Below are 20,469 nucleotides of genomic sequence, written 5' to 3'. Positions count from 1 at the left end.
CAAAACATTTCCTTTCAGCAAATCTAAAAATGGAATCCAACCAGCATATACAATAACTTTTCGACAGACACAAGCACTACATGGGAGGAGGTGGGAGGCTGTCACCAAACAGTTAATCCAGTTAACTGTCTAATACTAAATAGCTCAGTTGGTTGGAGCATGGTGCTGATAATGCCAAGGTCACAGGTTCAAAACTCATGTGGGACAGCCGTATATCCCTGCATTGCAGGGGGTTGGACTAGTTTATTCTCTCTCTTTTTTAAAATTATTTTTAAATTCAAAATTAAAAGAAAACATATTATCCAGAAACATATCATCCTTATTTCCCCCCATTTTTTCCTTCCTCCCCCCACAGAACTCACCCACCCCCACCCCCCGACTTCCCTCAGTTCCAGTCTTTGCTTTCTCTAAAAACGCTGTTTTCTGCATGTTACACAGTTGTATAGATCCTCTATTGTATTTAGCTGATAATTATCAATAAAAAGTTTGTGAATGTTTATTCAAAACCAGCCAAGGAGTCCAGTTCGCTTTGTTGCGTCTTCAAATACTTTGTAAAGGGTTCCCATTCATCTTTAAAGTCACAGTTATCCTTGTCCCGTAGCTTGTATGTCAGTTTTGCCAGTTCTGCATAGTCCATCAATTTTTCTTGCCATGATTCTTTAGTTGGGGTTTCTTCAGTCTTCCATCCTTGAGCTATTAAAACTTTTGCGGCCGTTGTTGCATACATGAAGATGTTTTTCAGCTTTTTTGGCAGATCTTTCCCTACAATCCCTAATAAAAATGCTTCAGGTTTTTAAGCAAATGTTAAATGGAACATTTTCTTCAATTTGTTATATATCATTTCCCAAATTTTTAAAATTACCTTACAATCCCACCACATATGATAAAATGTCCCCTCCTTTTCTTTACACTTCCAACATATATTCGAACTAGTTTTGCACATTTCCCCTAACTGCACTGGTCTTGGACTAGATTATTCCCAGGGTCCCTACAAATCTTTGATTCTTTATGTGTGGAGGAAAAGAGATAAATCACTCGCTCCTCATTGTATCTTTTTCAGGCAGACCAAAATCCTTCTAGCGTCCTGCTCCAAGGACTTCTATAATCTTTATTTTTATTTTTTTATATAATATTTTATTGACATTTTCGAAACATTACAAAAGAAAAAAGAAAAAGAAGAAAAATACAAAAATAAAAAATAAAAGGCAATTAAAAACAATTCGATCTTTCATAACTTATCTTACATTTACTTGTTTCCCGGACCTCCCCACACCTCCCCTCTTTGTATTCCAGTTCAATTTATTTATTCAGCAAATCCTTTCCCTCTTTACCTTTATCCTTATCTTTGATCTTAATATAACTTTGAATTTTCACCTTATAACAATCCGTTTTTACATATTCCTTCATGACATTATTACTAAAAACCACTTAACCTCAATCCAACATCATTCTAACATTCATTAATTGTGCAGTGTTTCTGTAAGTAACCCCAAGACTTCTTTAATCTTTAGACCTCTCAGTCCTTATCACCAGAAGAGTCCAGCTGGATAAGGCCAAAGGTCCAACCAATTCAGTATCCTCTTCTCACAGTTACCACAGTGGTATACCTGATGCACAGTTCCCTGCAAGTCAAGGAGACAGAGCGCAGATTTTTATGGCTTGAGAAAGAAAGCAAGTTCCACTAGAGGGCAGTCATGTCTAAATATCAGCAGTAAATCTGCCTGAAAGCAAATAACTGGAGACCACTTATACAGTGGTACCTCTGGTTACGAACTTAATTTGTTCCGGAGGTCCGTTCTTAACCTGAAACCGTTCTTAACCTGAGGTACCACTTTAGCTAATGGGGCCTCCCGCTGCCACCGTGCAATTTCTGCTCTCATCCTGAGGTAAAGTTCTTAACCCGAGGTACTATTTCTGGGTTGCGGAGTCTGTAGCCCGAAGTGTTTGTAACCCGAGGTGTTTGTAACCCGAGGTACCACTGTATTAGATACATTTCTAACCAAACTCCGTGCTGGGACATGTAATTGTCTCTTGGATTAGAATCATGGATAATTGCTCAGTAACTGCACAGTATAAATTGCAATGTGATGTAGCTGTAATCACCATTGGCGCTTGCATTCTCTATTGTTCCTGATTGCTATAATCACTACAGTGTAGTTTTCCAAAATTTACTCCACTTTTTAAAGCCCTGATAGCTTTCCATGCTATCATTCCAGACACTAAGGGCATTTCCAGATTGTCACTATTTTTGAGTGGTAAACGTAAAGGGACCCCTGACCATTAGGTCCAGTCGTGACCCACTCTGGGGTTGTGGTGCTCATCTCGCTTTACTGGCCGAGGGAGCTGGCGTACAGCTTCTGGGTCATGTGGCCAGCATGACTACACCGCTTCTGGCAACCAGAGCAGTGCACGGAAATGCCGTTTACCTTCCCGCCAGAGCAGTACCTATTTATCTACTTGCACTTTGACGTGCTTTCGAACTGCTAAGTTGGCAGGAGCAGGGACCGAGCAACGGGAGCTCACCCCGTCGCGGGGATTCGAACCACCGACCTTCTGATCGGCAAGTCCTAGGCTCTGTGGTTTAACCCACAGCGCCACCCACGTCCCTATATGTGGGATAGAGTACACATTATTTGCAGTCTTTGATAAGCAGTCTTACCACCTTTTTTCCTGGGCATGCTCCTGTGCATTTTAACAGCAGCCTGACAGATTTAACAGCAGAAATGCATCATGTCTTCATGCCAAGAACAGGGTTGCTCACTGCTATTTTTCTAGAAACCGAGGTGCCAGAACTCACCACAAACACCTCCCTTGTTCTCTTATCATGGCAATGGTGCCCAACTGAGAGGTGCCAGAATTGAGTTCCAGCTGGAAAAAAGCCCTGGCATCACTTCAATTTCTGTGTGTCAGACTGCTCTGAAAGCCACAGGAGCAGGGCGAGTTTAAAAGATGGCAACATGAGGCTTCCTTCATTATGAAAAGCCTGTGGAGGGTGTGCTGGGGGGAAAAGGAACTGGAAAGGACGGCAAATGGTTTGCTCAAAATGCTGGTTACCTTTTTATTTGTGGCATTTTTAAATTTGTTTTGACATTGTTTCTCCTAGAGTAAGAGGAAAGAGGAGTAGAGAAATGTAAGAGACAATCTGAGAGTGGGGTCTATTTTAAGCACACACCCCCTCACACTTCTCATTTAGAAATGCTTCTTCAAACCCTAAAATAATCCACGGCAAATGACAAAAGGAGCACCAGATGGTTAAAGAATCACCATGGAGATAATCCAGTGGAATGGTATCTAAGAGGAGTGCAAACAAGATTAAGGCGAGATCCGAAATGGCAAAATTGCATCCTAGAAGTAGCTCAGAGGAAGACTTTTGGCCTGTCCCCAGCGTACATCCTGCATCAGTGCAGAGGGCTGAAAGAACAAAGCAGCGACCATTTGCGGAGCGAGATAAAGGAGCTGACAAGCTCGCTTGCTGCCTGTCAAGGCCTGTATTATGAGGCTTGGCTTATTCATGAGAGCCCTCCAGAGCTGTATCCCCTTTGGGACCACCATCCTACCCTGCTCAACTCACCTGCGTTCTCAGGTGGAAAGGAGAAGTGTGTGCTACCCACATATTGGGCCAGTCCCTGGGAAGGATGGTCCTTTGTGGAGTCCCTCAATGTCAGGAAGCCACGAGGAGGTTCTAAAGGATGGAGAAAATGTGGTCCTCCATGTATGGCTAGAGTACAACTCAGGTGATACCTCGACCACTGGCCTAGGGCTGGTGGGCTTAGTCCAATAACATCGGGGGGGGGCACAGATTCCACAGAGTTTCCTTCTTAGTATAGGGTTCCTGTCAGCAGTTCTGCTGCCACCCCCCCCCCCCCATTCTGGAGAACAGCATCCCTGTTGAGATTTGTCCTTTCTGGAAACAATTTGAGACATTTTTTTTTAATCCTACCAGCTTTTCCAGCTTAAGTATTGATTCTGTAGATCTTGCTGGAGTGGGTGGGTTTGGTATTGTTTTTAAAGCTATTTTTAGTTGTTTTGAATTGGCTCGAGACTCGTGTGGAAAGCTACCCACAAATTAATATAATAGGTACAACAGCACAGGTGGGCAGTTCTTTCCCTGGTGACTTGCTTTCCCTCTGTGTATGTGGCACTAGACAGGACAGTTGTGGAAGTAGCAGGCAGGGAGAAAAACTTGGTGACTTGGGCTGGATCTAGACACACCAAAGAGGCGTTTCAGTTTAAAGCATTGTAATTTTAAACAGGGAAAACAGGTACAGAAAAACGGGACTCCACATCGCCATCTGATGGCACAATGTTATATGGCATATAAAGATAAGGGGACCCCTGACCATTAGGTCCAGTCGTGGCCGACTCTGGGGTTATGACGCTCATCTCGCTTTACTGGCTGAGGGAGCCGGCGTACAGCTTCCGGGTCATGTGGCCAGCATGACTAAGCCGCTTCTGGCAAACCAGAGCAGCGCACGGAAACGCTGTTTACCTTCCCGCTGGAGTGGTAACTATTTATCTACTTGCACTTTGACGTGCTTTAGAACTGCCAGGTTGGCAGGAGCAGGGACCGAACAACAGGAGCTCACCCCGTTGCGGGGATTTGAACCGCTGACCTTCTGATCGGTGAGTCCTAGGCTCTGTGGTTTAACCCACAGCACCACCCGCGTCCCTTATTATATGGCATATACAATGCATATAATTCACTTTTTCTTTACCAGTCTAGCTGAGTCCTTGGCCATGCAGACAGCACCAAGACAGGAGGGAGACAGAGAATGAGGAGTTTGGAGAAGGCTTGTTTACTAAGGGTAGAAAAATAGCCACAAAACTGGTGTGGCACCATGGAAGAGAAAGAACTCCAGGTGCAGTTTATTATAAGCCCAATGAATTTTGGAAAATTCTTTCTTCAGGAGCATGTTTTTAGCAACAGTTCTCATGCTGAAGGAATACTGCATAACTCTTGAATACTGCTGCGAAAAGACACTGGGTTTATAATAAACTACATGTTTAGCATCTAGAGTTCTTCCTCTCTCTCTCTTTTTTGCTTGCTTCATAAAAAGGCCTTTGCTTTACACAACTCCTACCTGAATCTTTAGTCCAAAAATGGGGAAACCTGCAGCACTCCAGGTATTGTTGGACTCCAGGTCCCTTCAGCCCCAGACAGCATGGGGCCAGCGGTCAGGAGTGAGGGGAACTGGAGTCCAGCAACTTCTGGAGCACTACTTGAGTGGTCGCAAACACCACACGATGCGGTGGCAGCACTGCGGCGCACAAAGAGCTTGGCTGCAGGAGTTGCACCAAGCCCCAACACACACACCCTTCTCCGCCTAAGGCTTTCCCCTCCCTTATGGGAGTTCTGCACTGGCACAGCAAAATACCACAGGAGGGAGCTGGCATTTCTGTTTGTTCGCCCACAGTGGAAAGCTTCATCCAAAGCCTCATCACCAGATTGTCAACACCAGTGCCAGGCTTTGATCATCTGTCCAGGGCGCAGATGGGAAACCAGAGGCTTCCCTTTTCCCTTTTACACAGGCAGCTCCAGATCCTGAAGGGAAGTTTTCAGCCTGGGAATATTCGTGCGGAGCACCAGTTTGCTCTTGCGGTTCCTTTTGCAGCCGGAAATACATGTGTCAAATCCTGCTGCTGTTGGCTAATGGCCATCACTGAACTGGCTCCTCTCAGTTCCTCCCTGTACCTCCTTTCTCATGAAAACAATTGTTGAGTACATTGGCTGGGATTAAAGGCCCTTTACGTATTTATTCACAATATTTCTAAACCACCCCATAATCAACGTTCTCTCTTCAGAAATTGACATAAGGAACCCAAAATGACAAAAATACAAATGCGGCATAAAACCAAATGGCAGAAGAGCTTAAAATTAACCAGTACTACTCACAGCACAACAAGCAGAGTTAAAACTTGCAAAAATTCAGAACTGTCAACGCCTTAAAAGCCTCTAAAAAGTTCTTAAATACCCTTTAGAAGTCTTCACCTAGCACTGAAAAGGAGAGCTTCTCTTGGGAGGGTGTTCTGCAGGACAGACCACAGACTAGATTCTCTCACAAGCAGCCACCCTCTGAATCTAGTCATGGACATTCAAACAGGGGCCTCCAATTATGACTATGAGGTCTGGGAAAATATACATGGAAGGAGGTGATCCTCCTGGAGGGCTTTAAGCATTAAAACCTGTGCTTTGGGTTGGCATCACTGGAAACATGTAGGAAGTTGCATTATATTATATTTGCCCATCTAGCCTAGGGATGGAGGAGACATTCAATTTGATTTGTATTCATAGCTGAACCTATCAAATCCGCACTTTCTGAAACTATACATGAACTAAAATATTTAGTGTGTTGTTTGTACGTTGTTTCCAATGCACGGAGGCAAGGCAGGGTTAGGATCAGAATGAACAGGTGTGATCTTGCTGCTCCACCACATGTTGATGGTGCCCATTTTGTCTAGAGTATGAACAGGGTCACAGATGTTGCTGTTTCTTAGAGGCTCCTACACTATATCTCCTAAAATCTAGGACCTCAATCAGTGCCTGTATTCATGCTGTTATTATATCTCATTCTTGAAAACGTGTTGGTTACATTAATGGAAAACAAATGTGGGGGGGGGGGAGAACCCACAAAACCACCTTCTTTGAACCTGAGTGCACTTGAGGCTATGAATTACATTTCCATGCCCTTTTGGCTAAATACCTTATGATATACAATGTGCTCTCAACAGGGATATTGTTGCTTCAAAGTCCGGATTCCATCTGGAAGTGATCCAAAATCTTGTTGGCTGGGCCTGGGAGAGAATAATTTCTGTTCAGTGAAATACATCCCACCCCCCTTCCCTGCTTGGCAAAGGAAACCTTTTTGGAAACACATTTCTGCATGTTAGCATTAACAGAAATACTGTTTTGTTTTGTTTTTTTATTATACTGCTGTCCTTGGTATGAGCCAGACAAGTTGTGCAGACACGGCTTGTTGTAAAAGGACCTCTTTAATCAAGAGTTACAATGGTATGCATTAATTACTGTAACCTCTGTTTCCAGTGCAGTAATTTGCTACATGATCCTTTTCACTATGTTGTGATTTACCACAAGGGAAATGAACTGCTTTAAACTATCCAAACCAATCCACCAGTTTCCCTCTCTGAAACAATTACTTGATTAGCTCGATTGAGGACTTTATTGATTTCAGACATTGCAAGTCTCTTGTTCCTCACATAGGACCGAGACATTGGCTTTTGTTAGCGTAATGTTTCTCTTTAGTGCTTCCTTCTCTGCTATGCAACCTTGCAGATCAAAGTGAATATATTCTTGCAGTAATTTGAAACGTTGGCTACATTAGTTCCAAAAATTAGAAGTAGGATTGACTGGATTGATTGTCAAAAGTCCTGATATGTGGTATAAAATTACCAAAAGGTCACATGTTTGGACCAACTCTCCCTCTTTGCACGAGCTGTTAGATTCCCTGAAAAGAAAGTCTCCCTGCGCGCCTTTCGATGGCCTGTTGACCCATGCATCATTCATCCTGATTTTCTTGCACAAAGCTTACAAGGTTGTTAATACTCTGTCCAGTCTTTACTGAGCATGTGCTCTTTGTTTATGGGATGGTTATAGCACAACAAGCATTCCTCTAGATCTTCCGGAGATTTGCTTGCAGAGGGTTTACCAGGCTTCTCTTTAATCATTTGCTCATCCCACGATTTGTAGTGCTTTTCCCCAGCACTTTCTGAACCACTAAAAGTCATTTGTTTGGGGGGGGGGGAGTGGATTTGTTGTGCTGGGATGACAGAGTTCTTTGGTCCACTGTAATTGTGCAAGCCTAAACTTCTGGTATGCACTTGAATCCCACATGCAAAATACTGACAATCTGGCGGCATCCACACAACGAAGACTTTCAAAAATGTGTGTAGTAAGTTCTGATTGGAGGAGCAACAATACATTGCACTGAGGTCACCTGTTGCTCACAGATCTCACCATGGACTTGATACTTGAGTCCTGGCTTCCCACGTTGTATCACAAAAATGGTATCAGAAATTTGAGGCTGCTTTATTTACCTTTTTACAAAGTTTTATTGGTTTTATAGTAAAATGACATTAATAAACACTAAGAAAACCTGTAGGGTGTTACATGTATACATTGGTCGCATACAAGAAAAAAAAAGTGGAGCTGGGAGACTGTCAAATAACTAAGTCATTGAATACTTTGCCAAGACTTCAACTATCCGTGACAAAACCTCACCATAAGTAAGCATGAGTGGCTGGAGGTCTGACATTAACATCACTCCTGTTTACATAGCTGATATATGGGAACCATACCTTGTCAAAATGATCGTGTTTAGTTTGGCCTCTGACACCCTTTCTGTGTTGCATCAAATGCTCAGGAAGAGCCAGATCCTAAATTTTCACATCCCATCCCATCAGAGATGGATCTTTGGAGTCTTTCCAATGAGAGGCAATCTCTAAACAGGCAGCAGTAAACAGCATGGCAGTTAGGCCCTTATGTATAAGGGGAGTGTGTAGATCAGCATCCAGTTTCACAAGGGCTAAAGCAGAGTTTGGGTTCAATGACTGACCAATAAGGCCGTCACTTTTCTGCAGTCCTCACATCCGATGTCACAGAGACCTAAAATCTAGTTCATTCAGAACAAGCCCTGGAAGAAAGGAACAGGGATGTATGAACAGAAGTTTCTATCCTGTCATTACATGGGATATTGTCAGCTGTAGGTCAGCATGGAGACTCAGATACAAGCAATAAAGCTAATTCTTTATTCAAGGAAACAGAATACAAGCAGATAAACCTATGGCAAGACTGGCCCCAGGAAAGCAGTGGCCAGAACTGTCCCTCCCACTTCCCCCTAAGGTTCCTCCCCAGCCATTGGGGAGGGCTCTCTGCTCTGCTGCATGCAAATCTTTCCATGCACTTCAAGATAAGGAAGCATGGGGTCTGAATACAGTAGGACTGGCAGGCTCCTGTTGCAGATTGAGCCCCCCTCCTCAGCTGTCCTAGGTCTGCAGTGCTTTCTGCCCCTTCTTCCTCTCTCTCACTCAAGCCTGTTGCTTGTTCAGCATGCTACCATTCTGTCCCACCCCACCCCCCTACATCCTCTGACCTGTGTCCCACCACCACTCCCCTGGCTCTGAACCTTCCTCTTCTGAGGTTTCCTAGGGGGTTCTCCAGCTGAGACCTCCCACCACTCCTCATCGGCCAGCCAGCCCCTGACAGATACAGACTTGAGGATAGGATTGTTCCAACTCCCCATGGATTGGTGGAGTACAATGCAAGACTTGCAGGGAAAACTGATTCAGCAATACTCCTCGGCTGGCAGGAGGGCGCTGCAGATATAACGTGTATGCTAGCCAAACCCAAACCAGCATAAGGGAAGGGTGACGGGCAGGGAAGCAGACCTTAGTCAGAACCCAATGCTTTATTGAGGGCAAGTCCCACTTCTGATGGTGGGACGCTGATGTGGGTAAAAGCCTCAGCGCCTAGGGCTTGCCGATCGAAAGGTCGTGGTTCGAATCCCTGCGGCGGGGTGCGCTCCTGTTGTTCGGTCCCAGCGCCTGCCAACCTAGCAGTTCGAAAGCACCTCCGGGTGCAAGTAGATAAATAGGGACTGCTTACTAGCGGGAAGGTAAACGGCGTTTCCGTGTGCGGCTCTGGCTCGCCAGAGCAGCGATGTCACGCTGGCCACGTGAGCCGGAAGTGTCTCCGGACAGCGCTGGGCCCCGGCCTCTTGAGTGAGATGGGCGCACAACCCTAGAGTCTGTCAAGACTGGCCCGTACGGGCAGGGGTACCTTTACCTTTACCCACTTCTGACGAAGGTATGTTTCTCACTCCTGCAAAAAGTGTGGCATTAGTTGGGAAACTCCCACTAGAGTCAACAAAAGAACTACCCCCCCCATATGATTTGAATAGAACTCCTGCACCCAGCCAGAGCATACCAGCAGGGGTACCTACTGCGGATCTGCTTTGCATGCATCATGTTCCAGGTTCAGTCCCTGGCATCTCCAGGGAGGGCTGGGAGATGCCTGCCCAAAACCCTGGAGAGCCACTGCCAATCTGTGTAGACACTACTGAGCTAAATAGATGAATGGTCTGAGCCAGGATCAGGCAGCTTCCCATATAAGGCTTCCCAGCCAGGAAGCACGTTCAGATGATTTGGATGGCTCCTTCTCCCAAGGAAGTGTGCAATTAGGATGTGTATTTTATCCACAAGGAAATCAAGTGCGGTTCTTCCTATGGCTAAAATGTAAATGTTTAGCCGAGCCTCTGACCAGAGGGAATTGTGCAATAATTGCGGAGGTTACCACCCTTTCTTGTTTGTTTTCTTTAGAAACACATGCTCGTTCTTTAGCCTGGAATGATGGCTGGCTTTGGCCTAGACCATGTGAATGTATACTGTGAAGTGAGAAGCCATCTCCAATCTCTAGGGAGAGATAATGGGTGGCTGCTGTACTATTGGCTTGAGAGTTAATTGCTACTCTGCTCCAGAGTGATGTTCCTTATACAAGCATCCTCCAACTTAGGACTGTGGTTTCTGGGCAATGCTGATTGATGCTTCAGGGATTCCTCCACATCTGTCAGCCACAGTATATCCTGCATCAGCAAATTCTAGTGCTGTCCTTCCCTTGGGAAGTTCCACTGTCTATATATTGACGGAAAGAGGGAGATTGATGAAGATAAGAGATACAGGGAGCAGGGGAGAGAGAAGGGGCTTGAGGGAGAGATTCTTGCCCTCCCTCTGCCCACCAGGGATGTGTGACATCTGTGTGCAGAGGAATCTATTTCAAATCATTTTTTCCCTATGCAGATTTTCATGGGGAAATGACAACCATTGCCACTTGTGCTGCCAATCTGTCAATATTAATGACTTATTACTTCAAGTCGTGAGGGACGCGGGTGGCGCTGTGGGTTAAACCACAGAGCCTAGGACTTGCTGATCAGAAGGTCAGCAGTTCGAATCCCCGCAAGCGGGTGAGCTCCCGTTGTTCGGTCCCAGCTCCTGCCCACCTAGCAGTTCGAAAGCATGTCAAAGTGCAAGTAGATAAATAGGTACCACTCTGGCGGGAAGGTAAACGGCGTTTCCGTGTGCTGCTCTGGTTTGCCAGAAGCAGCTTAATCATGCTGGCCACATGACCCGGAAGCTGTACGCCCACTCCCTCGGCCAATAAAGTGAGATGAGCGCCGCAACCCCAGATTCGGTCACAACTGGACCTAATGGTCAGGGGTCTCTTTACCTTTTACTTCAAGTCATGGCTGCGTGTGCATTGTACCCGTCACAGTCACACTGCATCATGCAGCTTGTAGTCTTGGCAGAAAGATTATCACGTGATTCTGCAAGACTTATTTGCAGCATGAAAACTTTAAAATATTGCAGGGAGGAAAGCATCATGAGAATACAGAATCCCTCTCAGCATGGCATCAGAGAAAGCTCAACCACTTTCCAATGAAAAAGAATGCCTTGGATAAGTCTGCCAGCTTTTTCAGGATAGTAACCCATTTTCAAAGGGGCTGAAAATCTCCAATGAAATCCCAGTTTGATTGTACTTTGGTGACAGCGATAGTGTCTGCCATGAACTGACTGCAAAGAATGGTGGCCTGGCTGTGTGTGAGCTCACATTTAATGATATGCTGATGAACCCATTGCTTCCTGCAGGTCCCTTGGAATGTCTTTGCTGTTTGTCTTTTCCAAATCAAATGGATTTGACAGACGTTCTGACCACTGCATACCAGTGTAAAACTACGCAGTCTGCTTCTCTGCAAGTTTCTTGCAGACACTCTTCCCATTTCCTCTCTTGTGGTGGAGCCAGCTGGCGACCTTAAAGCTGCATGCCTGCAAAAGTCCCAGGTCTTGAAGCAACAGAACCTTTTTTGCCTTTTAGACTGGATGGGTCTTCCCTCCGTATTGCAGATGTCTACTTCAGTGCTGTCGCTCCATCCTTATTGTGCATTTATAGCGATATATGCTCACAATTGCATAGGGAGGTTACGCGTGATTCAGCTTTCAATGCTGCTTGCCCCTGTTAAAGTTCAGGGGCAGACATTTCCCACCAGCACCTATTCTGTAAATTGCTGCTGAAATCCGGTCACCTTTTATACCACAAATATGCTGTGGTGAGGGAGGTTGCTCTGCTTTTGTTGTGCTTGTTAGGAGTAAAGCGACAACGCTTGCAATGACCTACCTGGACCAGTGGGGGGATTCATGTTCACCTCTGTAGATGACAAGCTGTGCAGCCCTGGCATTAGCATTGGGCCAGGTAAAGAGGTGCTTAAATGCCACTTTCAATCCATAGCCTGCAACATTTCAGAAGGAGAAATCCCAGCACCATCCCACCATCCCTGTCACTTGCTCGCTTGCTTTCCGCTTGCATCTTCTCCTGCCTCTGCCACAGCCTCCCGTGGTGGTCAGCACAGCCTCCCAGAGGCACTTTGGCACTAACCTTTGACAATCGCCAAAGCAAAGGCACATTGACTCACACCAGGGTGCCAGTCTTAAACAGGACCTTCCAGAAGCCAGAATTGGCTTCTGGGATGTCCCGCTTAAACCAGAACAGTTGCGGGGTATGTCCATGTTCTTGCAGCTCTTGCACATCTAATAATTATTTGGGCTCATTTTTGGACATATCTCATAATTGCCTTTAAATACTGTGCTCTGGGACTCAGAATACATCAGATTAGATGTTTGGGCTGGTGCACAAACCTTTCGGTTGTTTCTCTGGACCTTATGGAATGCAGGCTTCCTGTTTCACCAGCCGGTCAGGACTTTCAGTATGGCCAGAGAATCACCTAAACACAATTAGGCTGACACTGCTGGTTGCTGAAATCTCTCCCTCCCCTCCCCTGCTCTCACAACTCAGTGGAGATGCCGGCAGCGTCCCTTGCTTTTCATTTCTGTTTCATTTGGGACAAATTCAATCTGATAACGTTACCCACAATATGTCTGTTCCCTTAAGAAACTTGGAAGCATTCCAGGGAGCTTTGTGGGTCAGTTAACAGGATGTGCGCAAGGCCAACTTGACCGCACAAGCATTCCAAGCAATTGCTGGAGGTGTGATTTGTTTTTGTAAGGGCAGCAGCTCGCCCTCTGGTTCAAGGTGGCCAAGGGAAATGGAGGCAGGATGCAAACTAGGCACCCACAGGACACTTCTTGTGATTGTATAGAGGAACTCCTCTCAACTTGCTGATGTGCAACACTGTGCATCTAAAGGGTGCACCAGAATCCTTTCAAACAATTCAGGGGACCCCAAGATACAGCTCTCACATTGCATGCTAAAAAAAACATTGCAGAGGATCTGGCAGTGCAACTCTGGGCTGACACATACTGCCTTACATTAGCTGCCCTTGAGTTATGCTACAGGATACCTGGGAAGTCATGTGTGCTGCCTTTCGTAAGAGGTTTCGTCTCTTTAATGTTAGAGCATCCTGGATTTTTTCTTTAAAGCACATACAGCTTTCCCTTGCAGCAAGGCTATTTTCACAACAGCAGCAGCTGAGCCTCCCCACCTCCCTTATCAGGATTTCACATTATTGTGGCTAGTTTGGACTAGTGCACTAACAGAGGAAAACATCTGGGTTTTTGAGGCCCCAAGTAGAATAGAAATCTATCTGAAGCAAAGTATGTGATGTGCCAAAAAAAGTTACATTAGTCATCTACCCTATTATAGCAAAGTGCCTTTGGCCTCAGTTACCTTATACACCGTTACTTTGGTTCTCAAACTTAATCCGTTCCAAAACCAAAGTGTTTGAAAACCAAGGCATGCTTTCCCATAGAAAGTAATGCAAAACGGATTCATCCATTACAGACTTTTAAAAACAACCCCTAAAATAGCAATTTAACATGAATTTTACTATCTAACGAGACCATTGATCCATAAAATGAAAGCAATATTTAAAGTACTGTACTATAAAATAAATAAGACAGTATTGCAGATGATAAAAATTAAAATGAATTTTTTTTTCTTACCTGCACTGATGATAGTCATATCCATTTCTGCAGTCACACAATCAATCAATCAATCAGTAGCTGAACTGGGTTCCACACAGTCACAAAAACAAATTAACCGAAAAAGCCACAAAAACGCAAAATAAATAGCAAAAACAAGAGCGCCAGACTCAATCTGTTCCGGAAATCCGTTTGACTTCTGAAATGTTTGAAAACCAAGGCGCAGCTTCTGATTGGTGTAGGTGCCCTGGAAATAATAGCCGACAACCGCATCAGATGTTTGGCTTCCAAAAAACATTTGAAACCAGAACACTTCCAGGTTTTTGGCATTCGGGAACCAAGGCGTTTGAGAACCAAGGTACCACTGTATGTGAAATAGGAATAATAAAAGCCAGGTTTCACAATAATGTTCAAAAGATTGTGTGTAGTAGGTGCACAAGGATTCGCCTGATCTCCTGACTTGAACCTCCTGTTTTAATTGCTGTTTTGACTGTTTCACTTATGTTTTAATGGACTTGTCTTGCTGTCCATTTTACTTGATGTTTATTTTTATTTTTTTAATTGACATTGTTTTATTGTGTATTTTAATTACATGTTGAGAGAGAGAATTTAGTTTCATACTTGTGAACCACTTCGAAGCCACTTTGGCAGTTAAGCTGTTTATAAACACCCCCCAATATTGTTCCCATTTTAGAGATGAATTAATTAAGTTGAGAAAGACTTGTCAGAAATCACACGTTGAGCCGCAGAGAGAGAGGGGCACCTTGCGTGTGAAGCTCTCAGCTCCAAATCCAGTTCTATCCAGTGGACTATACTGCTTGATTCAAGGAAGTAAGTTTGGGACAATCAAGACCCTGCCAGGAAATGAAGAACTAGCTGCTTTAGAAGCCAAGACAAATACTCCCAAAGTTAGCGACACAATGTGAAAGTCATCACAGCTAGGTCCAATATGAAGAAGGAAGAAGGTGCCTGGGTACTCATAAAATGTTGGAACAGAAACTCCAGGTCCAAACTAGATTGTGGCATTGAAATCTAGACTCCCCCAATCATGCATAAAGCAGGGGGTGGGGGGCTTTTAAGACCAAGGGGGGACACGTAAGAGGTGCTGATCCTTTCCCACTTTTCTGCTGTCTCTCTACCCCTGGCGCTTTCCCATCTGCTAACCTTAAAGTGAAATATAGGCTTTTGATACACTGGAATTGTGAATGGATTTCCTAGGGGTAAGTAATGGATCCAATCACATTTAGGACAATCATGAGACTGGTAGGGCAAAGGTCAAATAGTAGGTAGAGCCACAGCCAATCACAGGTGGAGCCAGCTAATTCTATTTTTGTCCGCATCCTCCTCCCTGTTGACGCCTATACAGGTAACACTGAGATTGAGGAGGAGAATGACAGGCAATGCCACCCCCTGGATTGGTTGGCAGGCAGGTGGGCAACTGGGGTCTGGTTGAAGGCAGACTGAGGTTAATGGGGCAGCACCCCATTTGCCCTAATGGACCAGTCCCTACTAGGAGAGACCCAAGTGGGACATTATCCTCTTACAGCGTCTAATATTTTGCCTATACAGTGGTACCTCGGGTTAAGTACTTAATTTGTTCCAGTGGTCCATTCTTAACCAGAAACTGTTCTTAACCTGAAGCACCACTTTAGCTAATGGGGCCTCCTGCTGCTGCCGCGCCACCAGAGCACGATTTCTGTTCTCATCCTGAAGCACAGTTCTTAACCCAAGGTACTATTTCTGGGTTAGAAGCGTATGTAACCTGAAGCGTATGTAACCCAAGGTACCACTGTAGATGATGACTGATGCAGTTGGGATAGGATTTTCCTGATCGATTGTTCACTTTAACTCCTCAGGGGAACTGCGGTTTCTTTTTTACCAAGTGAAGAGAGAGATTTTAAAACTGCTTTTCCAGAAACCCAAAGAAAACTTTCTAAAAACCTGTCAGTACTATTTTTACTACACACACACACAGAGGCAAAGAAAGGATTTTGAACCATCAATACAGCAGGAGTTTTTAAGATAGCTTCTAGAGGTGCGTTAATAATGCCTTTTAAATCTATGAGAAACCCATTTTGCATTTTTTGCATTACACAACACAATTCCAATCTGATAATGCCATAATTCACCAGCGTTGCAATGCTGGCCTGAGTCTCATTGCTTGTGTAAGATCTATGCAATCCAACCTCCCTTTTGCCCTACAAGCATCTACATGTGGCTCGCCTTATTAGATCTAATAAATCATTTGCAGCCCACAAGCTAATCACCATGTAGGATTCTGCATGACTGCTTGGATAAGGATTCTTTTTTTAAAGGGTTGTTGCTTTCTAGGGGGAAGGGGCTATTAATGAATTCCAGTGCCTAACAAAAAGGTCAGGTTTGCCTAGAGATAAATGGTCAGGGCAGCAAACTGTTTAACCGTAAACGTAATATAACAAAACGCCCTGAGCACTACATTATGCATGGAAAAGTGGGAGGAACCACCTCACTGTCCCCTGGGCTTCCTTCCTGTGTGGCTGCAGAAGCAGGACCCCGGTCAGCAGGGCTTCCTGGTGGAGAATGGGTGGGAGACGAGTTGGATAAGGAACAGCTGAGAGGAGAGGCAGCTGAGAGGAGAGCCAGTGTGGTGTAGTGGTTAAGAGCGGTAGATTCGTAATCTGGGTAACCGGGTTCGCGTCTCCGCTCCTCCACATGCAGCTGCTGGGTGACCTTGGGCCAGTCACACTTCTCGGAAGTCTCTCAGCCCCACTCACCTCACAGAGTGTTTGTTGTGGGGGAGGAAGGGAAAGGAGAATGTTAGCCGCTTTGAGACTCCTTAAAGGGAGTGAAAGGCGGGATATCAAATCCAAACTCTTCCTCTTCTTCTTCTTCTGTTTACAGTTGAATATTGATGAGTTCCTTACAACTGAGGAGGAAGGGAAGGTGTTGGGGAGATGTGGTTGTTAGAAGTTCATTGGTGGGGCTAGAGCTCTGGTTGAGCCAAAGCCCAGTGGTGAAAAGGTGCTGGGAAGGAACTTGAGGGGTTGGTAGGTTACTTGGGGAGGTGTGAGTCCTCATCATAGGCCCAACTGGGTGGCTCAGCAATGAACTACTTGTGGGTGTTCAGTGGAGGAGCCCCTGTCCCTAATGAACACTGAACAATCCTGTGGCCATGCATATTTGTGTGGAAAAAGTGGGGGTATGGATATAGTGCCAGGGATATAGAGCCCTGTCCTGGAAGCCCAACAAAAAGTGCCATCTTTTCTTTTATGCTTTGGCTAGTTGCATTTCATTCTAGGGCCAAAGTAGACAATCCAACATAGATTGGTGCCCAGAGCCCCTGTTTCTTTAAGTGTTGACCAATAGCAAGAGCAGGGGTTATAATTCAGGCCAGGAACATGGCTCTGGGGGAGGAATGCTTACCCCTGTCTCCTGTAATTTTCCTGATCACCTCCTCCCACCCATGGTTGTAGGCAGGACTTTTGTTGGGGGGCAGAACCTCCGTCAGCCATGTATTTTTATTGAGGGGGGCCAAAGGGTTCCTTCCTCTCTGCCCTGTTGGGGAAAACATAATGTGAACATCCTGAATATGTTGTTTCCCTATTGGGGCAACTGGTTGCTTCAGAATGATGGAGGTTTTTACTGGCAAGATAAAAGGGGAAGGAGTTAGGATGCCCCCCCCCCCATTTTTGTTCTACAGCTGACACTGACCAACATGTAAAGAGGCAAGAGACCCAATCACAGATCTCCGCTACGTTGTCTAGTTTGGCAACTTACAAAATTATGGGCAGTGATGAATATTAGCTTTCCATGCTATCATTCCAGACACTAAGGGCATTTCCAGATTGTCACTATGTTTGAGTGGTAAAGGTAAAGGGACCCCTGACCATTAGATCCAGTTGTGACTGACTCTGGGGTTGCGGCGCTCATCTCGCTTTACTGGCCGAGGGAGCCGGTGTACAGCCTCCGGGTCATGTGGCCAGCATGACTAAGCCGCTTCTGGCGAACCAGAGCAGCGCACGGAAACGCCGTTTACCTTCCCGCTGGAGCGGTACCTATTTATCTACTTGTACTTTGACGGGCTTTCGAACTGCTAGGTTGGCAGAGCAGGGACCGAGCAACGGGAGCTCACCCCGTCACGGGGATTCGAACCTCCGACCTTCTGATCGGCAAGTCCTAGGCCCTGTGGTTTAACCCACAGCGCCACCCACACCACCACCCTTTTTTTGAGTGGTACTCAGTTGCAAAAGCAGGTTGTTCAATTAAAGTTGATTGGGAGATCTTGCACAGCAAACCCACCTTCCCCAAAGATCAGGCTTTTTCCGGTAAGGAAAGTGAGTGGGGAAATGCATTGGAAAGTGTGCTTGTTTTGACACAACATCATCTAACCTCCCCACCAACAAATCAGGCTGAACGCTCAATAAGCAGGTTATCTGGAAGCACCCAAAAAGCACTGCTCTGCATGTAGGGGAAAAAAGAGAGCAAAAGAAAAAACATTGGTTGGCACCAAAGGAATTGCCAAAGGGAGACAAAGGGAAGCCATTTTAATCTGTTGTTACCTAATTAATCACACCGATTAATTGATTAATGCCTTCTGCCTAACAAAAGAGATAAGCAGTGTGGGGTGGCTCTGGAAATAGCTACGGGGGGGGGGGGAATGTGGGCAATGAAGTACAGACTCAAAAGTTGGTGGTGGAAAGAGACAAAAAAAGATATGAAAGACAAAGGAATGGGGAAGAGAAAGATTTTACATGATAAAAGCAGTTGTCGAATGCATGTCATCTGATTCTCAAGCACCACAAAATACTGAACACCCCCCCCCCAAAAAAAGAATCACACAGACTTTTGCAGAAATATTCAATTTGGATCACAACGAAAAGCTTTAGTGCAAGGGTTTCCTCTGGTATATGCTCCAGGATACAGCCTGATCAGTGAAGTGAATTGTTAGTGTAATCGAGCTTAATTAAATGTGTATACAGTACCTGGCATTCAAATGGGTTCCTTAGCTGTTAGATTTATAGCCTTGATGGCATGGAGGGCTGCCTTCAGACAAGGCATTTTAGGCACTAGGCGTCATTTTTTTAAAAGGGATTGTCCAGTGCGATCAGTTGCAATGCTGAGAATTCCTCGTCTAATCCTGTTTTTATGGAACCCATCCTAGAGTAATAAAAGACATTATCGATTAGAGCTGATCTGTGGAATCTGAGAGATAGCAGCATGAGAAATGTTCCTTTCTCTGTACGGAGCTGCCGTCCCTGCTTTTATGGCAAATTAATAAAAAACTTATGTTGAGGCAGGCTTCCACAAATGGTAACCTGCAAAATGGAATCCAGCCCGCTGCCAGCAGTGGATAGCGACTGCTCAGGAGCTTAGGAAACGCACTGTTTTTGCTGACTGAGAAGGTAGAGCGGGGAGAGAAAGCAGGCCGCTTCATCCATCTGCCATGGGGAGCATTCAGCTTTGTGTGTCACAACCTTGTATAGCCCTGTGTTAGGACAACTGGCTCACATGAAGCAACAACACAATAAATGCGAAGGCTGCTGTGTTTATATTGTAAACCGCCCTGGGATCCTCGGATGAAGGACAGTATAGAAAATTAATTGATAAAAACAAATTAATAAATGTAAGATTCCAGGGTGCCATTGTTGCTTCTGAGGCTTGCACAACCTGCTTCTCTGCTAGTTTTTATAGCTTCCACAATATCTGCGCTATTTGGGTATTCCTTTGCAAATAAACAGACTATTGTGACAACACCCAAGCCAGGGCTTTCTCTTCTCCAGTGGAAACAGACTCCATAAAAACTAGCCGTCTGAGTCACCCCACCCGACTTCATCTTAACCATTATCAGGACCAAACTAGATGTGATGTTTTGGAGTAAATGCAATTAGTGTGCATTTTTTTGTTTGTTGTTGTTATCTAAATAAACTGTGGTCCATGACATGTCTGTGGATTTGTGGTTTGAAGACGGGAGATGGCATGCCCATCGCATCAACCATTCGTATTGATTTTTAATTATATTTTATTGCTTACTTTATTTCTCAGGAACACTGAAAAGACAAGGTGCTTTCTGTGCGCAAGTTCTGTTAAGCGCAATGGAACTTCGAGGTCAGCTTAAGTCACTCTGAAATAAGATATCAGAGCACTCCAAATCATTTGCCCATGTACGTACACAGAAAATAGGCAACACATGATGATCTGCATTGGATCAGTCGTAATGCACCCCTAATTATAATCTGAGAAGGGGGAGTGAATGTGACTCTCATGAAGGGAGCCTGCGCCTCTGAATTTGCCCCTACACCACTGCTCTGCACACAGGAGAAAAGCCTTTCCTGTCCTTTTGGCGTAACTGGTTGCAATTACATGCCTCTTTGCAAAATGACTTACGCAGAGCCTCATGGATGGAGAAGGATTACATAAGGGTTTATATCTGTCCTCAGATATAAGTGCAGACGTCCCCAGGTCCTATTTTAAATGCAAAGGCTCCATCTTGGATAGCATCCCACTTTCTAGCCCTTTGATATATTTTCCTGTAATGCTTCGGGACATGCG

The 20,469-nt window shown here is 45.1% G+C and overlaps 1 long non-coding RNA gene across 1 annotated transcript in view; it reads right to left on the bottom strand.

Annotated features, from left to right (window-relative positions):
* Positions 1–1,494: 1,494 nt before the first annotated feature.
* The window catches only part of LOC310659613, a 30,154-nt gene continuing 11,179 nt past the window's right edge, over positions 1,495–20,469 (bottom strand). Inside the window, exons 2-3 of the long non-coding RNA XR_014502864.1 lie at positions 18,903–19,077; positions 1,495–1,622 (exon numbers count right to left, since the gene is read on the bottom strand). This is a non-coding gene — a long non-coding RNA (uncharacterized lncRNA). The remainder of the gene's footprint in view (positions 1,623–18,902; positions 19,078–20,469) is intronic.

This window comes from Podarcis tiliguerta, assembly GCF_965153285.1.
Source record: "Podarcis tiliguerta genome assembly, chromosome: 11".
NCBI lineage: Eukaryota > Metazoa > Chordata > Lepidosauria > Squamata > Lacertidae > Podarcis > Podarcis tiliguerta.
This window is presented reverse-complemented; position numbering and strand designations above follow the sequence as displayed.